The sequence below is a fragment of the Chrysemys picta genome, chromosome 1 (genome assembly GCF_011386835.1).
Source record: "Chrysemys picta bellii isolate R12L10 chromosome 1, ASM1138683v2, whole genome shotgun sequence".
NCBI classification, from domain to species: Eukaryota; Metazoa; Chordata; order Testudines; family Emydidae; genus Chrysemys; species Chrysemys picta.
Window position 1 is genome coordinate 110,801,519 of NC_088791.1, and position 27,913 is coordinate 110,829,431.

General features: G+C 42.4%; 1 protein-coding gene and 1 long non-coding RNA gene across 2 annotated transcripts in view; one reads left to right on the top strand and one right to left on the bottom strand.

Annotated features, from left to right (window-relative positions):
• The window catches only part of NINJ2 (ninjurin 2), a 75,084-nt gene that overhangs the window by 17,247 nt on the left and 29,924 nt on the right, over nucleotides 1-27,913 (bottom strand). The gene's annotated exons all lie outside the window — the stretch shown is intronic.
• On the top strand, nucleotides 192-27,518 carry LOC135981054 (uncharacterized). The gene is made up of 3 exons (XR_010598043.1): nucleotides 192-503; nucleotides 5,140-5,302; nucleotides 25,319-27,518. It is a non-coding gene; the product is annotated as an uncharacterized LOC135981054 (long non-coding RNA).

The following is a 27,913-nucleotide window of genomic DNA, read 5'->3' on the forward strand; positions in this document are numbered from 1 at the left end:
AAGTGAGCTGGGCAAGGTTCCCTTCTCTCTCAGCCAGTTGGGATGAGCCTTGGGAAAGGGCGCTGCATATATGCTGCCTCTTCCCTCGTAACAGAAAGAGGTCTGCCTGGTAAACCCTCTGAGCCTGAGGACTAATTGGAAAAGAGAGGCCAGCTGAAGGAGAAGCTAGGTAAGGCCCTACAGCTGGCTTAATTTACAACTTCAGCTCCAGGAAAGAAAGCTGGTGGACTTTTGCCTTAGGGAGAAACAGAGGGGTTGGCTGAATTACAACTCCAGCTGCAGGAGGAGAGTTGATGGGGGACTCCTGTCTTAATGAGGGATATCAGAAGGACTGTTTGAAATACTGCCCAGCTGTTGCCAGAGAGGACACAGCACTGCTGGGAACTGCTTTGAGGAAGCTCCTGAGTAACTGGTTGGGGGAAAAGTGCCGATGAGCCACAAATACCAGGTTGGGAATAGGGGAGTTACTAGACCTGTCGAAGATACTGACAAACAGGAAAAAGGTAGGAGCAGTGGAGAGAAGTGATGAGGGATTGAAGGATCAGCCCTTGGCTGCCTTTGGAACCCAGAGGAGTGGGCGGGCAGTCGGGCCTGGTTCCCCCTACCTCTCCTCCAGACCAAGAGGAAAAGGAAGTACAAGACAAAGGCCAAGAATGATGAGTCCTAGCTGGGGACCAAGGACCTGGCATGCAGGCCTCTAGACTCTGAGTTTTCCTATTTTGGACTTTCCTGTTAACTAGAAAGGGATGGGACAGTGAGGTGACAGGGCTGGAGGGCTAGGCTATGGAAGCTCCACTGTTGCAGAACAGGAGCATGGACAAAGTGGTGCTAAAGTAACCACTACCATGCCATGACCTGATACAAACAGATGCTCTGGAGGTGAACATGCTCTGTGACAGCCCCCTCATCAAAGAAATATATGCCAGCATACTTGTGCTGGGACAAGGACCGATATGTAGAAAGAGTGACATGCATGGTCCTGGATTATTAGGCATATACAAGGGCATGTACATACAGAGCAATATGGACAATGATTAAAATGTGTAGATTATAATTCCCTTTAGGTAGGGATTGTACAAAACCCAGAGATAGGCACAAAACAAACATTGGCAGTGTTCAGCAGATAAAAGTAATAATAAACCCTGCAATGCAGGCTACGAGCAAAAGGTGAATTGAGTCTTCAGGGCCCATTCCCTCCTTTGCCTCTCTGCTGAGGCTTCCAGCAAGGAGGTCAATTGTAGTGGTTGGTTTTTGTAATATGACCACCTGTTCTGCTCACTAGGGGTCTGATCCAAAGCCCATTGACGTCAATGGAAACACTCCCATTGACTTCAGTGGGCATTGGATCAGGCCCAGGAATCAGAACAGAGATACCTTTTTGGTATGTAAAGCCCTTGGAGGGTCTTAATCACGAACCCCCTCTCAGAGAGTTCATGCATCCCAGTGATGACAAGAGGTGCAGCCGTCCTGGAGTCAGAGCAGCACCTAAATGTGAAGGAGTGGTCTTAGTAATCAGACGCTCAAAAGAGAATTCTGAAACCAGAAAGGAACTTTCCAGCAAGCTGATAGCAGCCTGAGGGGTTAGAGCCAGCTCCTCTTCTGGAATGGAAGGTCAGGCAAGTGGCCAGCTGAGATGCCTATTTTTCTACTAAACCCTGTTCAGTTTGTCTCATGCTCAAACCCCTTAAATTTGTCTTATTCACCTGTTATGTCCTGTCTGGCACTTAGACTGTAAACTCTCTGGGACAGGGAATGCCGTCTTCCTCTCTGTTCCGCACCTAGCACAATAGGCCCTCCTCCTTGATTGGAGTTCCTAAGTACTACTGTAATATTTAAAAATGGGTCAACTTCTCAGCCAGTGTGCCAGCCGGGTGAAATCGATGGAGCCTCCTTGATTTATACCAGCTGAGAGTCTGCCCAATAGCTCATCTGATTATCTCTTACTGTACTGAAGATATCCAGGAACAGAAGATTAAAATGGAAACCTAACACCACACAAAGATAAGGAATTTAGCCTTTAAAATCTTCAGGGTAATGTCTGGAAAGGAATATTTAAACCCAGGCTGTCTCCTGGCTGTGGCTCACAGAAGGGACCTCTGACTAGTTGGAACTCAGAAGAGCGGCCTGGGTGAGTAATGAAGTAACATAGCTGCACGTAGACTCACACTCCTCCTCTTGCCCTTGCCCTCCGGCTGACACTGCAACAGGATTCCACTTCCCAGCTGTCTGGCTGGGTGCTCACAGCCTGCAGAGACCTGCTTGTTGGATCAAATGTGTGCTCTGCCTCTCTCCCAACTCCTCTTGTCTTTTTGTCTCAGTATCTGGCTTGCCCCATCAGCTTCCCTTTCTCTCCTTGATCTAGCATCACCTTCCTTTGCTTGCTTCCTCACTCCCCCTTTTCTCTTTCACCTCTCCTTCCATTGAGTTCTGCCTTTCTCTTGTGCAGATCCATCCCCCGTTTTTTTTCCCCTGCCTTGTGTCCATAGGTGCTCCTTCTTTCTTCCTCACACATAATGGCACTCTGCACTGCTGTGTTAGGATGTTCTCAGATCCGTTCAAATCTCAGCTGCCATTATGGCTTTCTGTGCTACAGAGCAACATAAATAATGTATCACTTAAATAACTGTCCTATCAAATAAATAAATAAATATCCATATATCCATCCTCCTAGTTAAGTGTATTTACGATACTGAATTGAAGATGTCCAGGAATCAACTGGCAGGCAGCGGGATTGAGCTGCTATTAGAAGAACGATAATGTTCCTTCCTAGGTTGTCAGGATGCTTTGAGGGGGGTGTTGGTGGGGGAGCCTATTTCCATAATTCAGAGGAATTAATGAACTTGAAATCCAAGACCAGCATGGCCCCAGCAATCACCACTTGCTGATGGGGGAGGGGGGGCTGGTTGATGAACAGAAGTAGTTGCATGGAGGAGGAACCCCTTTTAATATGCGGAACACTGGGAGTGCACTGAAAAGGATTAGCTAGAAGCTGGAACAACTATTAAAGCCAGGATGTACTGGCTAGACACTCCAGTAACTCCTGTTTAGCACCCGAGGTAGATTGATCCTAGTGCTTGAGAAAGCAAGTTGAAACTAAAACCAGCCATCCAGCTTTGCATGAGAAATTTAAAAGTAGGTTAGCGGAGAAAATAAGCCTATACAACAATGAAGAGCAGCCGGGAGGCACAACAGTAACTATTGCATTGTGCTTACGAAGCTCAAAATGTAAAGATGAATAAATCCCCAGGCCTGAATAGCTTATGTTCTGAAATATTCAGAAAAGCTGGGCCTGGACTGCATAGATTGAAGACAGAATCAAAGGTAAAGTGTGTTCATGCCCATCATTTTAGTTACACCCACTGGCTATTGTCTGTCTATCTGAAGTTTGGTTCCCCAAATCTGAAAGAAGGTGACTGCTGCTTGGGGTCAGATCAATTTCTGATATTGAGAGAACACTGAGCTTCTGGTGGCTACTTCATTAGTTTGCTACGCTATATTGAGACAACATGCTGGATAGGGTACTGGGCTTCAAGTCAAGAGGTCTGAGTTTATTCTTGTCTCTGTCACTTACTTGCTGTGGGACCTTGGACATGTCAATTTACTGCTCTGTGCCTCGGTTTCCCTACCTGTCAAATGAAGTTAATGGGAATGACTCACCTTTTGTGAAGACCTGTGAAATGTATGGCTAAGAAGTGCCAAGTATTACTTCCATGTACTACATAATGGACCAAACAATCTCTGACTTAAGTGCATTGAAGTCAGGGAAGTTACACAGGTGATTGATTTAGTCCTATGGATAAAAGGATCTTTGGATCTAAAAGGCCAGATCTACTCACTTCAGTGGAGCTATATCAACTTACACCAGCTGAGGAGCTGGCCCTGTGTCATTTAAAAGCAAAAAACAGGTGCTGTTGCCCATCTAGACTTTAATAAACCCTTGAACAATATACAAATGGCTGGTGTGGGGGTGGGATTGTTTTGGGCTTTTTGTTAGATATTGAATAAAGACAGCAAACTGGTTAAATGGGCAGGTAATTATAATTATCAATGAGTGGTAGTATAGGGAAGCCCACAGTGGTCTGCTTCTTTTCAGTGTGGTATTTAATAAGTTGTGCCTGCAGAGTGGCAGAAAAAAATGGAAATGTTATTAGCTTAAACAACAGAATGGATTGTTTTTGGGAAGAGAGATTTAAACACATTAGGGGAGTGGTCTAGCAAATGTCTACCACATTTATGTGAGAAAATGCACAGGGCTGCATAGCAATGACTTTTCAACTAAGTTAGTATTAAAGCCTTCCATTAAACCCGCCTGTTTGAGGGGCTGTCTCTGTTTCTAGATGTTCTGCTGTAGCAATAGTTATTGAAACTGTCTTGTCAAGACTGGAACTGCTGATCTCTCCAGAAGGTAGTCTGGAAAGGACAAGAAACACCATGCTTAGCAGGAGGCACAATTCTCCAGTGTGTCCACGTGAATACCTCCAGCTACCCCAGAGTACATCTGAAACATCCTTCTGAGCAAGGCTCAAGACTTTGCTTGGTTTTGTCCTTACATTGCTGAGTTTATGTTGCTTTTTGTGGGGTCAGCTTATTGCACTTATGGGTACGTTCTGTTTATTGTCTGAGCTAGGGTACTGCACCTATTCTGGGATTTATTTTGGCAAGCTGCCCATTTATTAATTACATTTTTAGTGGGTTGTTTGTGTGTGTGTGTTTGTTTTTGTATGAGTGGAAGGTTGGCCTTGAGGTTAAGGCATTGGACTGAGACTGGAGAAATCTGGGATATATTGTGAACTATCATACAATTCCTGCACGACATTGGGCAAGTCACTTCAACTCTGCACCTCAGCCCCTCATCTGTAAAAGGGGATAATATTACTTTTGTTTATCTTGTCCATCTAAATCAAGAGCTTTTTCAGGGCAGGGAATGCTGTACATACATAAAGTAGGAGACATCTTGCAGAGCAGGGGCCTGGTCTCAGTTGTAGCCTTAGATAATAAGGTGCAGATGAGATTGGAGGAATAGGCTTCTAAAAGTTTTCCTTTCCTGTTAATAAGGATTACTACTTTACCCACACTCAGCACTCATCATCCAAGGAGCTCAAAGCCTTTCCCATGTGACCATTATCCCCTCTTCTGCAGATGAGGAAACAAAGGAGCAGAGAGGTACGGTGACAGATTATGGCAACTGGGAGTAGAACCCCAGTCTCCTGCCTCCCAGTCCTTGGCTATCAGCACTGTTACCACCCTTGGAGAAAGCAACTTGCCCAGCAATAAGATGTGAGATGGCCCCCAGCAATGAAAAGTAAGTACGATTTTTATTTTTTCATTAACATAGCTGAGCTCTACTAATACACAATTTAGGAGATCAGACATTTATCAGCTACACTTAGGACATGGATACTTTAAGGTCTGTCCCTAAGCTTTTTCACTGAATAGAGAGTCATTCATTTAAATTCCATTTCTCTTTTTTGTGCTAGTGGACCAAGCAATTGTTTGGAAGCATATTGTTTAGGTGCTGCAAAGCAGGTCAGTTGACGACAAGGTTGTATCAAATAGAGTATTTGAAACCAAGGATGGGAAGATATTATTCCATTGGGCAAGGTTTTGGTGAGATTTACATCCAGTTACAGGTATCTTGGGTGCAATCCTGGTCCCCTGAAGTCAATGGGAGTTTTGTAATTGAGGTCAGTGGGTGCAGGATTGGCTCTCAGGTTGGTCACATTCTGGACAAACTGTGAGGGGGTGATTGAGGTTGGAACTGAGGTGGCACAGCTAGGTGGCAAGGAGGGCCAGGGCTGGGCAGGGTTGAGGTTGTAGTTGCTATCTTTACTCATATAATGCCTAGAGAAAACCACTGAGATTGGGACCCCATTGTGCTAGACCAGTGGTTTTCAACCCCCCCCCCCCCCCAATTGCAGACCCCTAAAAAAAGTCAAATGGTGGTGCGGACCCCTTTTGAAATCTTACACATATTCTGTGGGCCCCCTGGGGTCTGCAGACCACAGGTTGAATACCACTGTGCTAGACCCTGTACAAACACCCTGTAAGAGAGAGTCCCTGCCTTGAAGTGCTCGGAGTCTAAATACACAAGACCAACGAAGACATGGGGAAAGGATTATATTCTCAATCCTCAGATGTGGATCTGAGGCACAGACTTGCCCGAGGTCACATGGGAAGTGTCAATGGTATTCAGTTCCCAGCTCTACAGAATCTGAACCAGCTTTCTCTGAAACATACAGCTTTGCCTCACTTCCTTTAATCATCATCCTGAGTCCTAGTCCAGTTCCTTCAGCCCTTTCTCTCCAGCTTTCCCTTTTCTCTGCATGCTTAATCCTCCATGACACAGGGTCTTCTGGGCAGAGATATTGTACTAGGGATGAGAGATCCCCGATGAAATGCTGAGGTTTGCCCTGGAATTCAGCTGTTCAGAGAACTTACATTTCTGAACCAACTGGAAAATCCAGGTAATACCATCCCCCTTCTCTGAACTCTCACCCTGAATTGCAATGCAAGATCGCTGGAGCAGGATTACCAGGATACACTCATGCTGGTTCCTAGATTAGACTGCTCAAGCAGCAGACACCTGTCATAACCAGGATGTGGACGGTCATCCCTAGTGGTCAGAGCAGGAGTCGGGTACTGGGAGTCCAGGGTAGGCCAAACTGAGGCAGAGTCAGAAGCCAGACTTTAGGGTCTCCCATGAGCAGGGTCTGGAACAGACACAGGCAGGAAGTCTGTGTTGCTACTCTGACAGCTCCCCTTTATGGCTTCCCTGTATATATACTGGTATCAGCCAATCAGGGAGGTGTCTGAGGCCGCCACTCTGATCCTGCTGGGCAGTACTTCCTGTAGCACCCAGTTACAAAGGGTGCTCCCACTGGAGCCTAGCCTAACCCTCTTTTGGCAAGGCAGAGGCATCGGTGGCCCTGAACCCCCATGGTTCCAGCCCTGTAGGTTCTAACAATCTATCAGGAGGTTAGCCCTGTTGAACAGGATGGGGAGAGAAATGATTTTTCATGTTGAAATATTTTCCTTCCCACCCAGACAGAGAACCTAAATAATAGCACCCAGGGGCCTTGGATCAAAGTTCTGCAGCTGCCCTAGCTTAGCTCTCCTTCCCAGAGAGTGAACGCTTCCATCCACAGAGAATTATTACACTCAAGCAGGTTCTTACTGTTCCACAAGAGGGCAGCAGGGCACAGAAACCTAGCAACACAATTTACCTGTTCACACCGTGAGCCCTTCGCTTGTCACCAATAACAGAATATTTCATTGGAGTTTCTTAACTTCTATCCATCTGCTTGTCCATGGGGAAAACTTGAGCTGAGCACAACTGAATATCAGGCTTCTTCTATGTGGGTTTTAAACTTCAGGCATTTAAGTTGGAAATATTTTATTCCAGTGTTCAATGGTCACCTGTGAATACTTATATTTTAAGTTGGGATTGTACACTTCTTTATGATGAATAGTGAAGGCCAGGAAAGTGGGTTTTTTTTAAGGTGTGGGGGTGGGGGTAGGGGTGTTCTGCTTGTTTTTCCTTGACATTAGAAATGTCAAGTTTGGTCTTCTCTGGTTTTGCTGGTGGATTTCTTGTGTGGGTTGTAGAGTAGCTGGTGTTTAGAATATGGCACACAGAGCACGTCTGCTTCCAGTCTCCACCCCGCCCTGATGACAATGTGGAAGCCAAATGTAGAAAACTGAGGGAACTAATATGAGACTCTATATAATGAACACTATGATCAAGGATAGTTTACATACATGATGAACTGAAGCGGTGTCTGCATCAGAATGGAAATGGCTACTGAGCAGGAATGTCTTATTTCTGAAAAATTATGCAAGACTAAGACTGATACAGGCAAAGCAGGCTAGGTGATTTAGCCACACAACTCCTATTGAAATAATGGAAGTTGCGTGGCTAAATCACTTGGCTGGCTTTGACTATCGTAACCTAAATTCAGACATCTTAAATAGTAACCCATCAATGTAGTTCTGACCATATTGACTGTGCAATGGCTAGAATAGTGAGCAAAATGCCAGCACAAGTAAGTTCTCAGGATCAGATGATCTAATGTTACATTGATAAACAACATTTGTGTTCTTTTAGTCAAAATTAGATTAAAAAATTAAATTTAGACTGGCCAAGAGTTAACCAAATCATTGAAACACAGAGGAAGTGGGTACTAAATATGACTTATGTTCAAATCAATGATGGTTAAAGGACGTGGTACTAAATTGTTTTTCAAGGAAAGTCAGTTAAAATTTCTGCAAACTAGGCCAGTGCCTTACTCACTGAGTGATGCTGGGAATCAGCAACTAAAAGTACTAGCTAGAAAAGAAAGGAATAGCTTCTGAATTTTTTTCCTGATTAGTGGGCTTCATCTATTGTGTATGTATCTAAAACAGGGTGGAATGAAAATTTTGTGAGGAACATTTGGTGACAATCGTAACACTTTCTAGAAGAGGATGGGTATTTGTCCCTGTCTAGAGGCTGGCTCACATGAGGTTTGTGTATTTTTTCCAGCTTAGTCTTTTTCTCAAGTGATAGAAGTTCCTGGGTAGGTCCCAGGTACAAACTTCACTGTCAGATCAAGCAGGATCAGTTAAAACATTTGATCCTTTATGGATCTAGACTTGGCAAGCTGGTCAATTGAAGGGTCAAAGAATGTCTACTGACCAGTGAGTTGGCCACCTATTGACCACGGTCAAATATTCAGCAAGAATGCCTTGATGTAGGGAGCTGCCTACTTTTTTGATTGCATCATGGAGTGGTTGTGAAATAAGCTAATATCATTCTGGGGTGTATTAACAGACATGCCATATGTCAGACATGGGAGGTAATTGTCCCACAATTTGGCATTGGTGAGGCCTCAGCTGGAGTACTGTATCCAGTTGTGGGTACCACACTTTAAGCAAAATGTGGACAAACTAGAGTGAGTCCAGGTTTCCTATACCTTTTATCATTTTTGTTGCTATCCTCTGACCTATGAAGAAAGGCTTTTTAAAAACAGAACACACACTAGGTATGTTTTTTAAGTCTTGAGAAAAGACTGAAGGGGAACCTCGGGACAGCCCTTAACATATTTGATAACCATCCCCTTTATAACAATCTTCAATTATTCTCCACATCAACTGCAGGTAGGACAAGTAACCTGCAGTAAGGGAGATTTAAGTTAGGTATTAGGAAAAACTTTCTGACTACAAGGATAGTTAAGCTCTGGAAAGGCTTCCAGGGGAGGATGGAGGTTTCCATCATTGGAGGTTTTTTTAAGAACAGGTTACACAAACACCTGTCAGGCTGCAGCACAGGGGGATGGATTAGATAACCTCTTGAGGTCCTTTCCAGCCCTACATTTCTATAATTCTTTTTATTTTACTTTTTTTATAACTTAATTTCATTGTTTTGTATTTGAGTTAAAATAACTCAGTTAAGTGACCTGTCTCTTATAATTAGGCATAAATATCTATCTAAGGTTAAACCTATTAGAGACCATAGCCTTGTGGTGGTTTTTCATTTTTTGTTAATGTTCTAATAAATTAGTGTTTTAAAATATTTGACTTGTTAATTGACCAATTAGTTTGAACTGGTCAAATGCCCAATCCTATATAGATAAATATCCCACTCCTAAAAATCAATATTTGTCCCAATGTTTATGGGGTTGGGGGTTACCAAATTAGATTTGACACCAGCTAACCAGCAGGTGGTGCTGGGTAGTAAATCTAAACAATACACTCATGAATGCATTTGAAAGGATTATTTTGCAACATAATCAGTTACCCTGAGCTGTGGCTAATGTACCAGCAGTTTTTCAGTGCATTATGGATTTAGATAACATACGACCCCTTTTAGTCATTCTATCTGGATAATATCCTAGTTCTGGGAGAAACCACAAGTGCACTTGTCTAATTTGGAAGCTGCACTGAGCAGCCTACATGATTAGGGGGTGAAGTCTATGGGTGAAGAGTTCAGAAGGCAAATGTTAGTTTTTATTTCAACATATGTTATGTACCTTATTTAGGATTCAGAATTGATGCTGTAGGGTTTAAAACAGTTGAAAATATAACATCTATGAGCTAACACTGCATGAACTTTCCTGATATCAGTGATCTATGGAAAAAATTATGCAGAGAATAAAATGAAACCTAGAATCCTGGAGTAAATTGTAACTAGAATATTAAACCTTGGTAACAATTCCAGGAAAGCCAAAGCATTCTAATGATGTAATAAATTCCAGTTTGTTTCATTGGATGAAGGTGTCACTCAGTGATTGTCCTGCTGGGACATCTCTTGATCATGTAGGTTAAATTAGAGTTTCATAATTTGTGGTGGTTTTTCTAAATGCTCTGTGGCCTTTTATACTATCCTTTCAAACACTATTCCGGTAAAGACTTCCCCTTCTGTCTTCAAGTCAAGTCCTCTGAGTCTCATAGGCTTGTCTGATCTCTACCTGACAAGCCTCATGGGCTATACTTCTTGCTTCCAAACCTAGTTCCTGTCAGTTTTAGGGCTATATTGTACCTAGTCACAGCTTGGGTGTACAGGAGCCTTTTCCCTTCTCACCCCCACCTCTGAAAGGTCCATAATAGCAGCTTCCTCCTGGAGCACCCAGGAGTGCAAATCACCCCAAAATGGGGGAAATGTGGGGGTCATGGCTGTGCCATCCCCTCCGCAGTGGTGTACCAGATAAGAAGGCTGCACTAGGAGCTGGGGGAGGGATTGTGCCTCAGGCATAGTCTCTCCCACCAGTGCAGTTCTATTAGAGTAATATTAATTATCAGATTCTTTGTAGTGTCTTAGGACCCAACTCACCCTTGACCTTAACTTAATGATGATGAACAGGGTAGAAGCAATGGCAGAATTTTGTTCGGCTGTCTCAGTTTTGGAAGCTATTCATCCTGCCCTGAATACTCCAATCCAATTATTCAAAGGCAAATCTACTCCTGACCAGAGTCTAATGGAAGAAGGGAGACACAGCATTTGCCAGTAACCCAGAACATACTTTTGGAGCTTGTGGATGGGGGGAACAAGGGAAGGGAATAGGCTGTCAAACAGACTCATTAGAATCTCAGAAAAATGGGGCCTGTCTAGGTTTTGGTATTTTTAGTATGGCAGGTGCTCTGTGGAAACCTGAAGAGAAAGGAGTTAATTAATCCAGCATCCTGACTGACATTGGCAGGCTATTGAAGACACTCACATGGCTAAAATCCAGTCCATTACAGCACTGTACAAACATCAGGCATGTGTTGAGAGGAAGGTACATATTGACTTCCTGGCTGGCACTGCAGGAGTTCCAGGACTTTGCAGAGGCCTCTCTCTGATCACTCCAGCAGGGCGTGTAAGAGAGCCACCCCTGTTGTCATGCCACCCATCCTGAAATTCATGGGACAGTGGTAAATGAGACCCATGAGAAATGAGCTAGCAGTGTAGAGTCCTTGGTGCAAGGAACATTAGTTGATTTATCCATAGTACTTATTTTTAATTTTGTAAGAGAAGAATTGTTGTTCCTCTCTGAACCACAAACTGTTCTCTTTAGCAATACAGCAGAGGTTAAACTGGAGCTGGTGTACAACTTTCAATTACCTAGTCCCTTAGAATGAGGCTGAGATTGGAAATGTGCGATGAGATTCACTCTGCCGGTGTATCTGAAGTTCAAAGGGAGACACTTTGCGTCAGGCTAGCCCAGGCAGTATTTAAGCAAATTTGTTTTGAACGATGAGTCAGTTCCCGCAACACTAAATCAAAGATCCTGTTGGACATTGACCTGACTCAATGCTTGACCCACTGAAAGCTAGGGAAAAGTTCCATTGACTTCAGAGGGGGAACAGGATCAGGCATTTAATGGACAGTAGTGGTGAGCCCCTGCATATCCTGGTGACTTCAGTGGGATTTGTGAATACTGGTGCTTCTGTGAATCAGACCATATTTGTATAAATGGAGACATCTTCTAACAAAACATACACATTTTAATTTTCTAGATGCTCTTGTGCCTTGTGACGTATGAGGCAACCCAGTTGTTCCACCTTCACCAGTCTGATGCCATGTTTCTTGCTCTGTTATAACCTGTTCCCATGACAGCAGCATCTTTCTCAATGGTTTTCTTATGTCACCTGTTGTCCTCCTCCTTTCTGTCTTTCCACCAGGGCTTTTCACCTTCCCAATCAAGAGGTAGGAATATAATTTTTTGACATCCATGCAACATGTCCAAACCACTTCAGCCTTCTTTCTGCAATCACTGTCTTTACAGTTTGCTGTCCAGTCCTTTGTAACACATCAGCCTTGGGTACTTTATCCCACCAGCAAATACCAAGTATTCTTTACAAGCATCTCTGATGGGATGCATTAAGTTAATTGTTGCGGGTTACTAGCGTTTGCCAAGTTTCAAAAGCATATAACAATGTGGGGTATCAATAGCATTGTATAAATTTCTTGGTTCTTGTGTAACTCTCCTTATTTTTCCAGATATTTGCCAGTCTTAAAATGCCAGGCATTCTAATTAGGTCAGAGGAATAAATTAAGAAAATGAGGACAAATTCAACACTTGTATGGAAGAAAACACAACTTCATTGAAGGCAGGAAAGTTGTATGTGCTTAGACTAAGCTGGGATTTGGCATAATTATTTTAAAATTATTCTAACACTTAAATCTCATTAAGGAGATTTCTGATAACTGGTCCTATGACAGCAGAAATATATTCTCTGTGGAAAGAGGTTTGTCAGTGCATTGTGCAGCTCTGGAGGGAAACAGGCTGAGATCAGACAAATATGGACTCTAATATGGTCACATTATAATTTATGGTTGCTAGCCAAACTCTTCATTACAATGTGTGGGCTTTTCATAGCAACTATGGATTGGAAAGCACCGACGCTAAAAGAACCTAGCTGGATGTTCAGATTCCTGGTGGTTTGCAGCACTGGAAGTTAGAAAAGTAATCTTTAGACTTGGAAAATGTGGGAGGGAAAAAAAAGTAGTTAGAATGGCATGTCATCTTCACCGGTTTGTTCTTCTGCATTTTAAGTATAGTCTCCACTCTAATTAGAGATGCTGCAATTCAACTGTACCTCAATCTCTCTACTCTTCTCACTCACACACTCCAGGGTCTGGCAGGTGATTCAGATACACTGGATCCGAAAGGCTGGATGTCATTTAGGATATATCCTGCAGGAGGCTCTCAGGAAAAGGTGTGTTTTCAGGGCCTTGCCTTAAGCAAAGCAGTCAGAAAAAGAGTTACTGGGTCTGATTCTTCTCACATGGCTTTTATGCCACTGTAACTCCATTGATTTCAATGGAGTCACTCCTGATTTGCATTGTTGGAAATGAGATCTGAAATCAGCCTTGTGTTTAACAAACAGATAATTTGTTACATTTCACTAGTGGGAATCTCTTCTGCATCCAACTGTCCCACCAGATTCACTCGTCTGTGAAGAAACCATGTAACTAAAAAATTCAGGAATAATTCTTCAGCCTCCAGTAAGAATGTAGACTGCATTGCATAGCATCACTTCTCTGTTTATTTATACCAACCCCAAACCCTCATCTGTGCGTAGAATGTCAGCCCACACTATGGCTATTGGACCATAGGACAAGCTCTTGGGGAGATGAAACAATGCCCATTTGGCATTCCCATCATTATCTTGATGAGGCAGACAGGTCTATAAATTATTGCATGCAGTGGGATCCATGCTCCACTAGTGCAGTAGAAGTGACACACAATGCCTCTACTTCCATAATTGTGCAATGAGATTTTCACTCCAGAGAAATAGTACCAGCATTTGTACACTCAGACTCTGGACCTAATCTAACACCCTAGGAGTCAATGGAAAGGATGGTTGGGTTCATAGATCAGGGATCAAGTAAGAAGACGCATCCCCCAGCCTCTTGAGTACAATAGACTCTACTAGCAAGTGTGCTATCACCACAATTCAGACACACACAGTCCACTAGTGTTTCACATTGATCTGCCTCTTTCCCAAGCCAAACCTGCATTGTCATTTTCAATGTGGACTCTGTAAAGGTAAACATTTAAAATGACAGACATTTATTTACAGGTGTAAACAGGGCACAGCTGCCTAAAAAACCAGTCTGGTTAGTCAGCCCATGTGGTGACAGGAGATGGAAGGAAATTGTTAAAGGAAATTGCATCTCAGGTGCAGTAATTAGCTGGGCAGTTGGCACCAAACAATGGAGGATTATGTGGAGCCTGAGGAATGTGGAGATAACTTTATCTTTCCAAACAGGAGGGCACTGAGTTCTGCTTTATTGCCTAAGAAGTAGGTCAGGAGGAAGTGATCCTTCACTTCACATTCAGCTCATAATTATTTCACATGTAGAAAGCAGCACACTCCCCATCTAGGGGAATGATGAAAATTGCTTCTGGTTTCACCAGACAGCCTTTTGGAAGAAAGATCCTCCACTCACTAAGAAACAACATGCATATTTTAATACCACAGTGAGCATCCGTGCCAACCACAACTGCCTCCAACACGACCTTTTAACCAGCATTTTCACTGTTCTCATCATCCCCACTAGAACTTAGCGTCTCTATGAACATCACCACTTGCAAAGCCACCGCACTGCTCTCAACAAAAGCACCACACAACATACTGCATCACCTTCCCAGTTATGAGGCAGACCAAAACAAGAAATACATAACCATTCCCATTATGGAAACCAATAACCTTCCTTTAGTGGCAGTACTGGAGAAACTACTTGTACCTAGCAGAAACCTACATAAAAGAAAAGCACGTATTTCCCTCCCTGCCCCCCACCCGGCAAGAAATTCAAAAAGAGAATTGTATCTTAAAATAAGTTACTTTCAACATGCATGTATATCTGAGTTAAGGCTGCGTGGGTAGTTTATGAAGCCTTGAGTGTGTTAAGTGTGCTATAGAAGGAGGATAGTAATAGGAAAGAACTGATAAGTTTTATATTGGGGTAGGTAGACAGAAGTGTAGTTCTTGATCATAACTCTGTATTTCCTAGCTTGTCAGTGTTTGAGGGAAATGTTATTGAAGTATCCCAGAGCACCCATAACTTACCTTAAACAACATTTTTCTTGAGACTTTTTTCCTAATTTTTAAAGAAACTGTAACTTGGTGATGGGGGCGGGGGAAGGAATATAAAAAGCAAACTGTCGTCGTTCTTTGTAAGCGACAATGTGGTGAATGAACATGGCAGCTGCCGTGCAAATTCGACTATGGAGAAATATCAACATGAGATGAAATGTGGCCATGTGAACTGAATCTGCTGTCGTGTGTAAAAGAGATGGACTCTAAAGAATGTCACCATTAGTTAAAGCAGTGTTTTTCAAACTGGTAACACTAAAGTTAATGTTGACACTAAAGTAAATAGGGCCACTGGAATTTGATGAATCTGCTGCTATGTATCTGCACAGGTGCGGCCTATGAAGCAACATTATTGTTAATATGGCAATTTCAAATTGGTGCAAATCTATTATTAAATAAAAATCATTGTTCTCAAATTCTAAAATGGAAACAATATAAATGTGGTATCTACTGTAAAGGTCACACAAACTAGACCAGAAGTTTAATGTGGAGTCTTCATGTGTATAATTTGCAAAAGGTTTCCAAAAAAAGTGAGCTGCTAAGGACCCAATATTAAAAGCCATCTTTTCTTATTTCCAAAATACTTCTCTACAAATTCCAACTGCACAGAAAAATAAAAGCCCTCTTATAGTCTATTTCAGCTTTTTTCCTCTAATAAAATATTTAGCAGGTATCAGTTTCCCCCCATGTTAAACACTATTATCTGGCACAATCTTACAGGCTTTGTCTTCACTGCCAAAAAAAAAAAAAAAAAAAAAAAAAAAGGTTCACATCAAGATTGCTAGCTAAGATGAAATAGCTATGTAAAATCTGAGTGGGAATAAGGCACTGTAGCTCTTTTACCCTGACATAGCTAGTTGAGATCAATCTGCAGTGAAGGGTATAGGCTTGACTTCAACTAGCTATGTCAGGGTAAAAACTATAGTGTCTTGTCTCGGATGAGATTTTACATTGAGTTAGCAAAGATGAAATAGCTATCTTGATGTGAATTTTTTTTTTTCAGTGAGGACAAATCTAACTATGGTTTTGCTATTACTACACTATAATACTATGCATAAGTACACACCCCAACAGTCATTATACTGCCTGCAGTAGTAATATAAAATATTTCTGGGATGAATCAGCCAGTTGTTGAAACTCAGGATTGTTCTTTCCTTTCTGACCAGCTGTCTCACCTGTGCATGTCACTATTAGCCAAACCGTTCCACACATAGTCTCTCTCATCTTTAGCTTTCCTACCTACTCTCTTCTCCACGGGTAGAACAGCAGCCATTTCCCAGTGTAGCTATTTTTCTCATGAGCAACAGTGCTTAGACAAAACAAAACAGCCATTTAGGCCCAGATCCTGGAAGTTAGGAGCCTAAATATCTTGAAGGATCAGGGCTTTAGTCTCTTCGTCATTGGCCGCTCTGTGCGCCCTGCTGAAATTCAATAGCCTTCTACCACCGTGCCAAAGACACCCAGTTGCTGCTTCACTGCATTCATCCAAGGCCATAGCTGGGTGGTGAAACAGTGGAATCCCTTCTCTGATGGCATGACAGAGGGGTGGCTGAGCCAAATTTGAGTGGCATTGTGACCCTGTGCACAACATTGCAACACCACTCAAATCTGGGGTAGCCGTGCAGGTAATCTAGGTCCTCTCTTTAGAAAAATTCTGGGTTTTGCCCCTGCTTACTGCATTCAATCAGGGCCAGCATTCAGTAGCAAAGCAACAAAACAGTGACCTCATCCATTTTTTTTTTTTTTTAATGTTCTGTGCTGCTTGCGTCAATGAACAAGATGTTCCAAATTTCATTATAGATGATCTTGCTGTATCAACCCATAGCCAGAACTTTTTCTGGTAAAATTCTAATTCACCCATAGCTCATGAGAAGCAACACCTGGTCAGTCATTGCCATTAATAACTGGAAGACCTCCAGAAGGTGTGATGGGTAAGCACTGAAAATTTGGATGCTTTTCTGAGCCTTTCGGGTCTCTTCTCTCTATCCTCACCTTTGTTCTAGCAACTGTATCACAGGGAATAACAAATGTTTATATGATCTCATAACTAAGCAGAGTTCCTCTTGATTAATATGTGGATGGGAGGCAACCAGGGAATGGTATTAATGATTGATTCAGTTTGTGACACCTTTGAGCCAGTACTGAACCTATGTCCCAGCATAGCGCTAGAAGCGCTGTATTTTTGCTGAATAGTTAAAGCAAGGTCCTAATTTCCTGTGCTCATTATTCCAGTGCAATTTTTGTAAGAGTTGGCATGTTAACCACAGGGCCCTGGCCAGTTTTCGCTCAGGTATACTATTTACTTTCTGCCTCAGTTATATCTGAAATTTCACTAGAATGCTCTTAGTGCTTCAAAAGGGTTGGTTTCCCAAAAACTAAACACATTAAGTGAAATTGATTTGATAAAAAAAATCTAGATAGAAAAATGTGAATGAACACTGGGAGTTATTTTAAGATGGCCCAAAAGCTACAATTCCACAGTTGTGAAAGTAGCTACCCCACCCTGGTTAAGCAGGGAAGTGAAAAATAACACTTCCAAACAAATATATATAACGAATGGAAAAAAAGGGGGGGGGGGGAAAGGTGGGAAAACTGAAAAGGAAAGAGAGCCTCAACAGCCATGGATTTTTCCCTAAGGACAGTAAGGAAGAGTTTTTAAGTACAGCAGGAACAAAAGAAATCCTAACAAATTTGTAGACCCATTTCAAGAGGAAGATGGTAAGATTGTGAAGTGTTAAATAAATATTTCTGTTCTGTATTTGGAAAGAAGCAGGTTAATAGACTCATACGCCATCAGGATGATGAAGTATATTCTAGTCCATTAGTAATTAAGAAGGATGTTAGAAAGCATCTACTTTAATTAGCAGATAACCTGCACCCAAGAGTCCTAAAAGACTTGGCTCTCTGATGTTAATTTTTAATAACATAATAACATCTTTCTTTGAATATGAAAGAAGAGTGGGAGGCAAATGGAATAACTTGTGTCATTTATAAGAGGGTTAGCCTGACCTCAATCCTGGGCAAAATAAGGGGAAATCTGTTGTGAGATTCAATCAATAAATAATTAAAGGATGGGAATATAATTAATGCTAATCAACATGGTTTTATGGAAAATAGGGCTTGTCAACCAAACCTGATTTTATTTTTTGATGAGATTATAAATTTGATTTATACATCTATGCAGTGACCAACATACTTAGACTTTTGTAAGGTGTTTGACTTAGTACATGATACATGAAGTAAAAAATTCAATATAAATAAAGCATGTTAAACGAATAAAGAACTGCTTAACTGACAGATCTCAGATATTAACCATCAAAGGGGAATAGGCATCAAATAGGAGTGTTTTTAGTGGGATGCTACAGGGATCAGTTCTAGGCCCAATGCTATTCAATATTTTTATCAATGAGCTGGAAATAGATATAAAATCACTGCTCATAAAGTTTGTGGATAGCACAAAGATTGGCAATGGTAAATAATGACGAGAATGGGCAATCAGACAGTACAATTTGGATCACTTAGTAAGTTGGGCTCATTAAAATAAAATATGAGGTCATACATCTAGGAACAAAGAATGTAGGCCATATCTATAAAATAGGGGACTGTATCCAGGAAAGTAGTGACTCTCTGAAAAGAATTTAGGGGTCAAAATGGATATATAGCTCAGCATGAGCTCCCAGTGCAGTGCTATAGCACAGTGGCTCCAGGGCCGCCCAGAGGATTCGGGGGCCTGGGGCAAAGCAGGGGAGCGGACATAGTCACCGGGCGGCGCTCCAAGGCGGCGGGTGCTTCAGTCACTCTGTGTCTTCGGCAGCACTGAAGGACCCGCCGCCGAAGACCCGGAGCGACTGAAGGGCCCCCCACCGCCAAAAAGCCGCCGAAGACCTGGACCGCCGCCGGGTAAGTAAAAAGGCGCCTCTAGCCAGGAACGGGATTCTCGGCCAGGGCTCGTGGGGCCCCTGCGAGGCCTGGGGCAAATTGCCCCACTTGCCCCCACCCCTGGGCGGCCCTGAGTGGCTCTCAACCTTTCCGGACTACAGGACCCCTTTCAGGAGTCTGATTTGTCTTGCGTACCCCCAAATTTCACCTCACTTAAAAACTACTTGCTTACAAAATCAGATATAAAAATACAAAGGTGTCACTGCTCACTATTACTGAAAAATTGCTTACTTTCTCATTTTTACCATATAATTATAAAATAAATCAATTGGAATATAAATACTGTACTTACATTTCAGCGTATAGTATATAGAGCAGTATAATCAAGTCATCATATGACATTTTGGTTTGTACTGACTTCACTAGTGCTTCTTATGTAGCCTGTGGTAAAACTAGACAAATATCTAAGTGAGTTGATGTACCGCCTGGAAGATCTCTGTGTACCTCAAGGGGTACATGTACCCCTGGTTGAGAACCGCTGCTATAGCATAAAGAGCTAATATGATCTTTAGCTGTATAAACATGGGACTGGTGCATAGAAGTATGGAGGTAATTTTTACCTCTATGCGGCATTGGTGAGATGGACACTGGATATAATTCTAGTATCAACATTTTAAGAAGGATGTTGAACAATTGGAAAGAATGCAGAGAAGAGCCTCAAAATGATTAAAGAACTGGGAAAAATTGACCCTCGCATTGAGAGCCTTAAGGAGATCAATCTGTTTAGCTTATAAAAAAGATAATCAAGAGCTGATTTTGTTATGGTATAGAAGTACCATCACAAGAAGAAAACATCAGGTATTAAAGGGCTCTTTTAAATCTAGTGGAGACAGGCCTAATGGGACCCAAGGGCTAGAACTTAAAACCAGACAAATTCAGCGAAATGTTAACAGTGAGGGTGATTAACCATTGGAACAAGCTACCAAGGGAAGTGGTAGATTTTCCATCTCTTGATGTCTTCATATCAAGACTGGATGGCTTTCTGGAAGATATGCTTTAGCCAAACCCAAGTTATTGGGCTCAATATAGGAGTAACTGGATGGAATTCTATTGCCCACTAGATATTGTCAGACTACATGATATAATGATCCCTTCTGGCCTTTTTAACAACAACAACAAAAATCTATGACTCTTCACTTTCTCTTCTAAACTCTTGAAAGGTGTAGGTGGGCACTGTTAAAACAGTGTTGTCTTCCACCCTAAAGATGCCACATTTCAGTGGCGGATAAAGCTATCCATCTAATATTATAGGCATGGTGTAGGCTTATTAGGGTGGTTTTTTTTTATCTTACCAACTAATCCAGTAGGTATATCAGGTTTTGTTTTTACTATCTGGGAGCTCAACATTAATGGCAGAGATGTAGGAATAAGAGATTACAGCATCAAATGTGTTCATAGATAGGACTGTCATGTGACAAGGTTGAAGAAACAAAGTCACTTTTCTTCCTATGCTGAACAAGGAGTTTTATTAGTATAAGGGAAACAGTATTCTCCCTAAAGCTTCTCTCTCTCTGCTGTGTGGTGATAGAGCTTCTGCCGCAAACCTTCCCCATCCCCACTCCTGCAATTGAGTTAAAGATCCTCAGATCTCCGCCACACCCTCCCTCGCATGCATACCCCTTTTACTTTTCCTGTGTAAGCAATCTAACAACACTTAATATTTAATAACATAAATCTTCATGAGTCACTGTCTTGACCGCTCATCCAGATCTGTTTATCTTCTGGCACTGAGGATTGCTTTATTGATTCACCTAGATTATCAAATTTCAAAAGATGGAGAGTCGTGTTCAATAGGATTTAGCAAAACTCTTCTCAGATTGTCATCCCTTCTCAACAGCTGGGTTGTGCAGTACCATTGCTACTAGCATCACACAGTAGTCCAGCTGGGTTTGGAAACAGCAGAAAGCTTCCTGGTTTTTTTCTGTACTGATTACCTTGATCAGTCCAACCACTGCTGCCACATCTGTAGACTTGGAAACACCATAACATGCCAGCACTGAGGTTATGGTCAATAGATTGATTAAATCCTTAGCAGTACACTCCTGGCCTTTATGCCAGGTCCACACAGAGTCTGTTCTAAGCAATTCATAAAGAGCTTGGCCTTTTGAAGACAGGTTAAAAATGGATTTGGTTTGAGTCATACCAAATAACTATGCATCAGTTCTAAACATTTTTTAGGTGGTGGATTTCCAATTATCACTTTGACTTTTATCATGGATCTGTTTGTACCCCCTTTTTTATCAGTCACATGCTCTAACAATGATACTTGATTGTGCAGTGTAAACTTTTCTTTAATTTTAGTCCAGCAACTTCCGTTACCTTCAGACCTTGCGTTAGCCTTATGTTACACTCTTCCTCTGACTTGCCATATGTTTAAAGTGTCATGCATGTAAACTCCCCAGGGGTCTTGCAAAATTTCAGTCATGTTACTTTGGAAGAGTCCTGGTGTGTTTGATGCTCAGTGAGAGGCATCAAAAGCTGTATCTTCAAAATAGCTTTAGAAAAGTTGTCAGCTTGGCACTGTCAAGGTGGACCAGAATTTGCCAGAATCCACTAACTGCACCTAGTGATAAACTCCTACATACTAGGTACAACAGTAATTCTTATCTTCCATGGCAGGAAGAACATACCTTTCCCTCCTTCCTGCTTCACTGAACCTCTTTAGTTCTAGGCAGATATAGATGTGTCTGTTTTTCTTTCATAACAGTCATTGTAGGGGGACAGAATGCTGTCAGCCCAGTGATGATCTCTATTCCTTGGAAGCAGCAGAGTTAGCATCTTCTGGGATGAGCTGAGCAATAGGACACAGACCCGACTCTCAGTTGAACCTGTACAGTACTAGTTTTTCTTTAAGGAGACTATTTTCATTTAATGCTGTCCCAACTTCCTATGTGCATTTTGAGAGGCCCATCTCAATGGCTGAGGTTCAGTCTTGGCTGTTACTTGTGATGCAGTGACCAAGGTGTGAAATACACACTCCTTGTCTTTTCACTTTAGGAACTGTCCCAGGCAACTTATCTGTTCCACTGGTCTATTGAGCACTACAAGTTAGGGGTTGGGCTTGTCGCTTTATAAATCAGTTACTTCGCCCCCTGGATCAATTTTAAATATGATAGTATTGCCAACCTTGAGATGAAGAGTCCAAGCCTGTTTCATGAATGCCATTTTTGGACACAGGTTGCAGGAAATAGATCAGAGCAAGGGTCCATGTTGCCTATCTTCCCTCATTCCTTTGTGTGACAGACTTGCCCTTCCTGGCTATTTCTCTTACATTTCCTTCATGCAAGTCCACCTGGCAGGACAGATGCAGTCTGCCCAATCTATTCTAATATTATGTAGGTTTTTATACTATGCTTATCCCTATAGTATCTGAGCACCTTCTATTAGGGCACTGAACAATGTGACTAACATTTATCATGTGTATCTTCTCTGTATGCTTCCCTGCTACATTTCTGCCCATGGAATTTAGTCCTTTTAAGAGCCATAGGTTTTTTTTTAATGGTACTTCTTTTCCCCAAGGGGAATTTATTTCTTGGACGATACTGCCACCCACTACACTCACTCACTCTCTCTCTCTCTCTCTCTCTCACTGGATGACTTGCATTTTCACTAGCTCAGGTGTCCATGCCACTGGCACCCAGAGGGCACTCCAACATTAAGTGTAATTTTCCTTAAAGTTCCTGGTTTTAAAACCTCTACTATTGGGCAATTGCTCACAGGTTCTTTCTCACTGAAGCCGAAGTTACAATGTACTACTTGCAGATACAGGACCCTCAGAAAGGCTCTCGCGCTTTCCCTGGGCCTCTGCACTCATTGGTAAAAGCATGCCGGTTAATGTATCGTGTCCTTTTTTTAATGAAATGCTCCTCAACCTTCTTAAGAGCAATGTCTTAACTATTCTTATCTGGTCCCCTAGTCAGGATGTCACAGGGTACTCGCTCACCGCAGGTGGTACCTCCACCTGGATTATCTTTTTTTCCAGGTGCAGCGCCTCTCCTTGTGATCTCTCTCCGCGGCCCCTCCCTCTTCATGATTTGGCCTTCCAGCCACTTCTCTAAGTGGCATCCCCTTTCCAGGGTGTGGAGTCTTAGTGGATCTGCTGTCCAGGCTATGTTACTACATCAGTGGCTGGTAGGGGAACCTGGGCCACCCATTATTATGGATTCCAGCCCAGGGACCCTACAACACACAGCCATGGTCTGCTCAGTCTCTAACCTTGCTGCTCTTTCTCTGGGTTGTCTACCCACCTCTCACAGGCTTTTTATTCACCCTTCTCTCTCTGGGTATGCCTGTCCCTCAGGCCAGGGTCCTATTCTTTTCCTGGGTTCCCTCCTTCCCTCTCCAATGCACAGAGGGTAACTACAGACTCTCTCACAACAGCCACTTATGTTTCCAGCTTCCTGGCTTCATACTTGCCTAGCCCACATCTGCTCAACTGAGCTTCATCTTTCAGTCAGGGGTTTGTTCTCCAGCCTAAGCCCCTTGTGTGGTCTATCTCACTAAGTGGCCTTTTCTCAGCTTCCTTAACCCTTTCAGGGCAGGTGTGAGGCAAACATCCCATCACAGAAGGCAAATGACTTAAAAATATTTCCAGACATGACAGTGATGGCAGCAGTCCGGACAGCTACTGAGCAAACCAATCTAGAAGTAGATGAGAAATCGGGGGAAGAGGGTTTCTGTGGCTGATAAGAATAGGGCTGAAGTCTTTGCACAACTTAGCAGCCAACCGACTCAGATGGCAGAGTGCTTGCAGGAGCTGGAAGAAACATGCTCCTCCAGGGATAAGGTTTGGATGCAAGCCATAAAGAGAGCAGGAGCTGGTTTGCCTTGGAGTAGAAGAAGAGAACAGTGAGCAGCACCAATGCTTGCTTCAGGAGGAGGAGCTGATGAAGCTGGGCATTGAAATCCTCCTGCAGAGCCAGAGGCTGGCAGAAAAGGATGAGACATTGGAGACCCTGGAAGTTGAGTTGGCTGCTTTAAAAGGTAGAGACTGAACTCTGGGTGAGAGTATCGAGAGTAGAACTTATCCTGGGACCCGGCAAGGCTCCTGGGTCAAGATATGTCACAGGGTGACTGGCCCTTCTAAGGGGAGACTAACCAGCTGCCTTCCAGCTGAGGCTTGGGGCCAGGGGATAGCCTGAAGAGCATCTGGTCCTTATGAAGGCCAGCAAGCCCAAAAAGCTCAGCTGAGTAGGTGAATTGGAGGGAGCTGGTAGGCTGGTCCTTGGGTCAGGCAAGGGGGCTGGGAGAAGATGGAAAATGCATCCGCATGACCAAGACCTCATTCTCTGTCCTAGCACCCCAGGAATGCTAACAAAGGGTTTGTGTGTGTGTGTGTGTGTGTGTGTGTGTGTGTGTGTGTGTGTATAATATAGCAACAAGCAAGTACTAGATGGTTGAGTGCTTTCTGCTAGTCTTGCATCTTCAAAAGATCTCGGAAAAAGAACTGCAGACAAAGGGAAATATGTTCTGTTTATACTGGGAGAATCCCAGTTTTCTACCCAATGCCCTTTCAGAAAACCTGAAATTTCCTATTGTCATTGAATCAAAACATTTTAATTGTATTTTAACTAAAAAATATTAGTTCAGTACATATTGCTACACAAAGTAGAATTTGGTTTGTGCTTACCAGAAACAACAGGCCTAGTGGAACAAGTTCTCAGTGTGATTAACAGTTCTGGAACTGAAAATCCCATGAGGATAGATTAGAGCTTTATTTTTCCATCAGAAAATGTTTTGGTTTTGACAAAAAACAGCTTCCTGTGTGTACATGTAGATCTCAACAAAATTTTATTTCAGGGGCAAAAAATTAAAACAAATATTTAAATAAACCCAAGATTTTCCATTTTGACACTTTTGAAATCTTGATTTTTCATTTCAAAACTACTTTTCATTTCTAAAATTTCTTCTTCTAATATAATTTTTTTAAAGCATTGAAACTGAAACAAAGTTTTGATTTTATTGAAATGTTTTGATTGACACACACCACCTTTTTCTGAAATTTCATTTCATGGGAAATTTCAGAATTATTTGTCTTCTTTCCAAGTGAGAACAAAACAAACTTTGAACTTCCCCAGAACAGAAATTCCAATTCCTGCACAGCTCTAGTATAGGATACTATTGTGTGACACCTGCCATCTGAGCTGACTCCGGGGATTCAACTGGGTATCTCCAGAGGTGAAAGCATAAGTCTCTACAGCTTGAGTTTAAGAACCAGGCTCTCAAGCTGAAAAAAGTAGTAACAGACTTGCATCTTCTGTGGATTGAGCACAGAGGAAGATCTATAATACACACTCACCAGTTGTTCTTTTTCTCCAAGTGACAGGTAACAAGACTTGTTCAACTTTTCATGAAAAACTTGTTCACAACAACACTCTAAACTCCTGGAAAAAACCCTCCTCCTCAAGAAATAAGCATCTGTTACTGTTGAGGCAGAAACTGGCAGTAGTGACAACAGCACACATTTAAAAATGTGAACAATTGTCTTTTGTAGAAGTATTTTGCCACCCTAAAACATGTTGCTATAACAATGTCTGTTTTTGTTTTTGAAAACATGGTCAGATAATGAAACAACTGGGCCTTTATGTAAATGAACACAGAGTGTGAATATGTAATACTGCATCTGATAATGCTGACTTGTAGTGATGTAGAGAGCTGAATGGAAAAAGATAGGGGGGATAATTATTTGTTGTCTGTAAATAACTTTACAGAAGTATCTTAAAGCTGAGGCTGCTATTCAGTGATGTGATATAGAAAACATGTAGTGCGGCAGTGTGAAACACGAGGAGAAATTGTTTGGGTTTTTTGGGCCTCAACTGTATCCATCCCTAGAGCCCTGCAAATCTGTGGATATCTGTATCTATGGATGCAAAGGTGGAGATCTGAAGACCATGTTTGTGGATCAGATGTGGATACAAACTTTGTATCTGTGCAGGGCTCTACCCATTCATACAACATCGGGACATATACACAAAAAATTCCAAATCCACACAACTGGTTGTTAATATACAAAATGGACTCCCCTATATTAAAAAAACCTTGATAACTGCCCAACAATCAACACTCCCTGAGGTAAGAGCTCAAGTGATTAATTTTCACAGTGTGAGATACTAAACCATTTGGGCTCCAATGGACTAGTTGCACATTACAGAACAAGGGCCTCTATCAAAACAGCTCTGCTGCTATCCCCAAGACATTCCAATCTATGGAATGTTAGCAGATTCACCCAGCTGATCTGAATTATTGTGGCTACATACACAGGGTGAGAGGTAGCCTCTCCTACAGAGAGGACATAAATTTATATGGAACTTTAAAGATCACAGTCAACCACTTGAAATTACATCTAGAAATGAATTGGAAAACCGGGGAAGCTATTAGAAAGTAGCTCTTGTATGCATGCTGTGGCTGACATGGGTAAGTAAGCCAGTAGTCCCTTTCTGTGCTCTCTGAAGCGCCTAAGAAATTTGTCAGGACATACCCCTTTGTAGAGCATGTTGCACTAATCTGTTTGATTACTGCACTGTAGAATTGGGGTCTGCATCAGAGAGAAATGGAGTGCAACTACCTCGCCCATTGCAGATGGAAAAAAGGCATTTCTGGCCACCAATTCTACCTGGAAATTCAGGATCACTTGGATATAAAGGAATGAAACCATAAACAAAGCTAATATTATAGTATAACACAACCAACTTCATATTCTCCATTATACATGCGTCATATTGCTGACACTACACAAAAGTCTTCAGTACATTCCCATTATCATAATACAATGTAATACAATACCCCTGGCTTGCAGATCTCTTCGTAAGAGGATAGACATGCCCCTTTATAACAGGAGTAGATACCACACCCATCTTCCTCTCCTAATCCTTCTCCCTGCCTACCACCAACAGGTTTCTTTTTTCCCTGACACAAAGTTTTGCTTCTTCAGCACTGAATGGCAATAGGAGCTTTGATAAGAGAAAACCAACAAAAGAGACTGCACCATCAAGGTCTGATTTTAAAAAATAAGGGGGTGTCAGTCTGTGTATCCACCAGATGCTGAAGGCATTTCAGCCCAAACCACCTGATCTCCAGTGTCCTGACATGGAAGTTCAACAGGAGAGGTGATAGATGGGGCTTTTCAGGCAGCTGTTTAATTTGTCTAATTTCCACCTACCCACTTGCCCTCACTCATACTACACCCCTGCTCATGCACTATATTATATCAATGCCTTTGGCCACACCAAACCATTACTCTCCTCTTACTCACATCTCTGTGTCATGTTCAGCAGAACTGGAGTCAGACAGCCCATGGACTGTTACTGAGGAGACACCCAGGAAATAAGGAATGTGGGGAGTTAGATTGGAAACAACTCAGCCATGTGAACAGAGAAGTCTACGGGCTTAATAAAGTTCCATTTGTTCAAATTAACCTCCATGCAGCTTCGCTCTTTGCAAATGCAACAATCTTCACAATTGTTTCCTGCTGCCCATTATTCCTGTAATAGCCTCCCTGATCCACTACAAGCCAGGGCTGCCCAGAGGCTTCAGGGGGCCTAAGGCAAAACAATTTTGGGGGCCCCTTCCATTAAAAAAAAAGTTGCAATACTATAGAATACTATATTCTCATGGGGGCCCCTGTGGGGCTTGGGGCAAATTGCCCCACTTGCCCCCCCCCCCACCCCGGGTGGCCCTGCTACAAGCCACCTTGCGTGCCTCCTTCAAATCCCTCCTAAAAGCTCACATTTTTGTAGCACCCAGTATTTTCAGAAAGAAATTGTGGAGCTACACGATAACTGCCAAACTTCAACAATGCATATTAAAATAACTTGTTACATCAATTCTCTTTGTCTAATTTAGGGATCAGTCCTGCAAGGTACTGAGCATCCTTCGTTCCCATTGAAGCAATTAAGAATGTAGGGTGTTCATCACC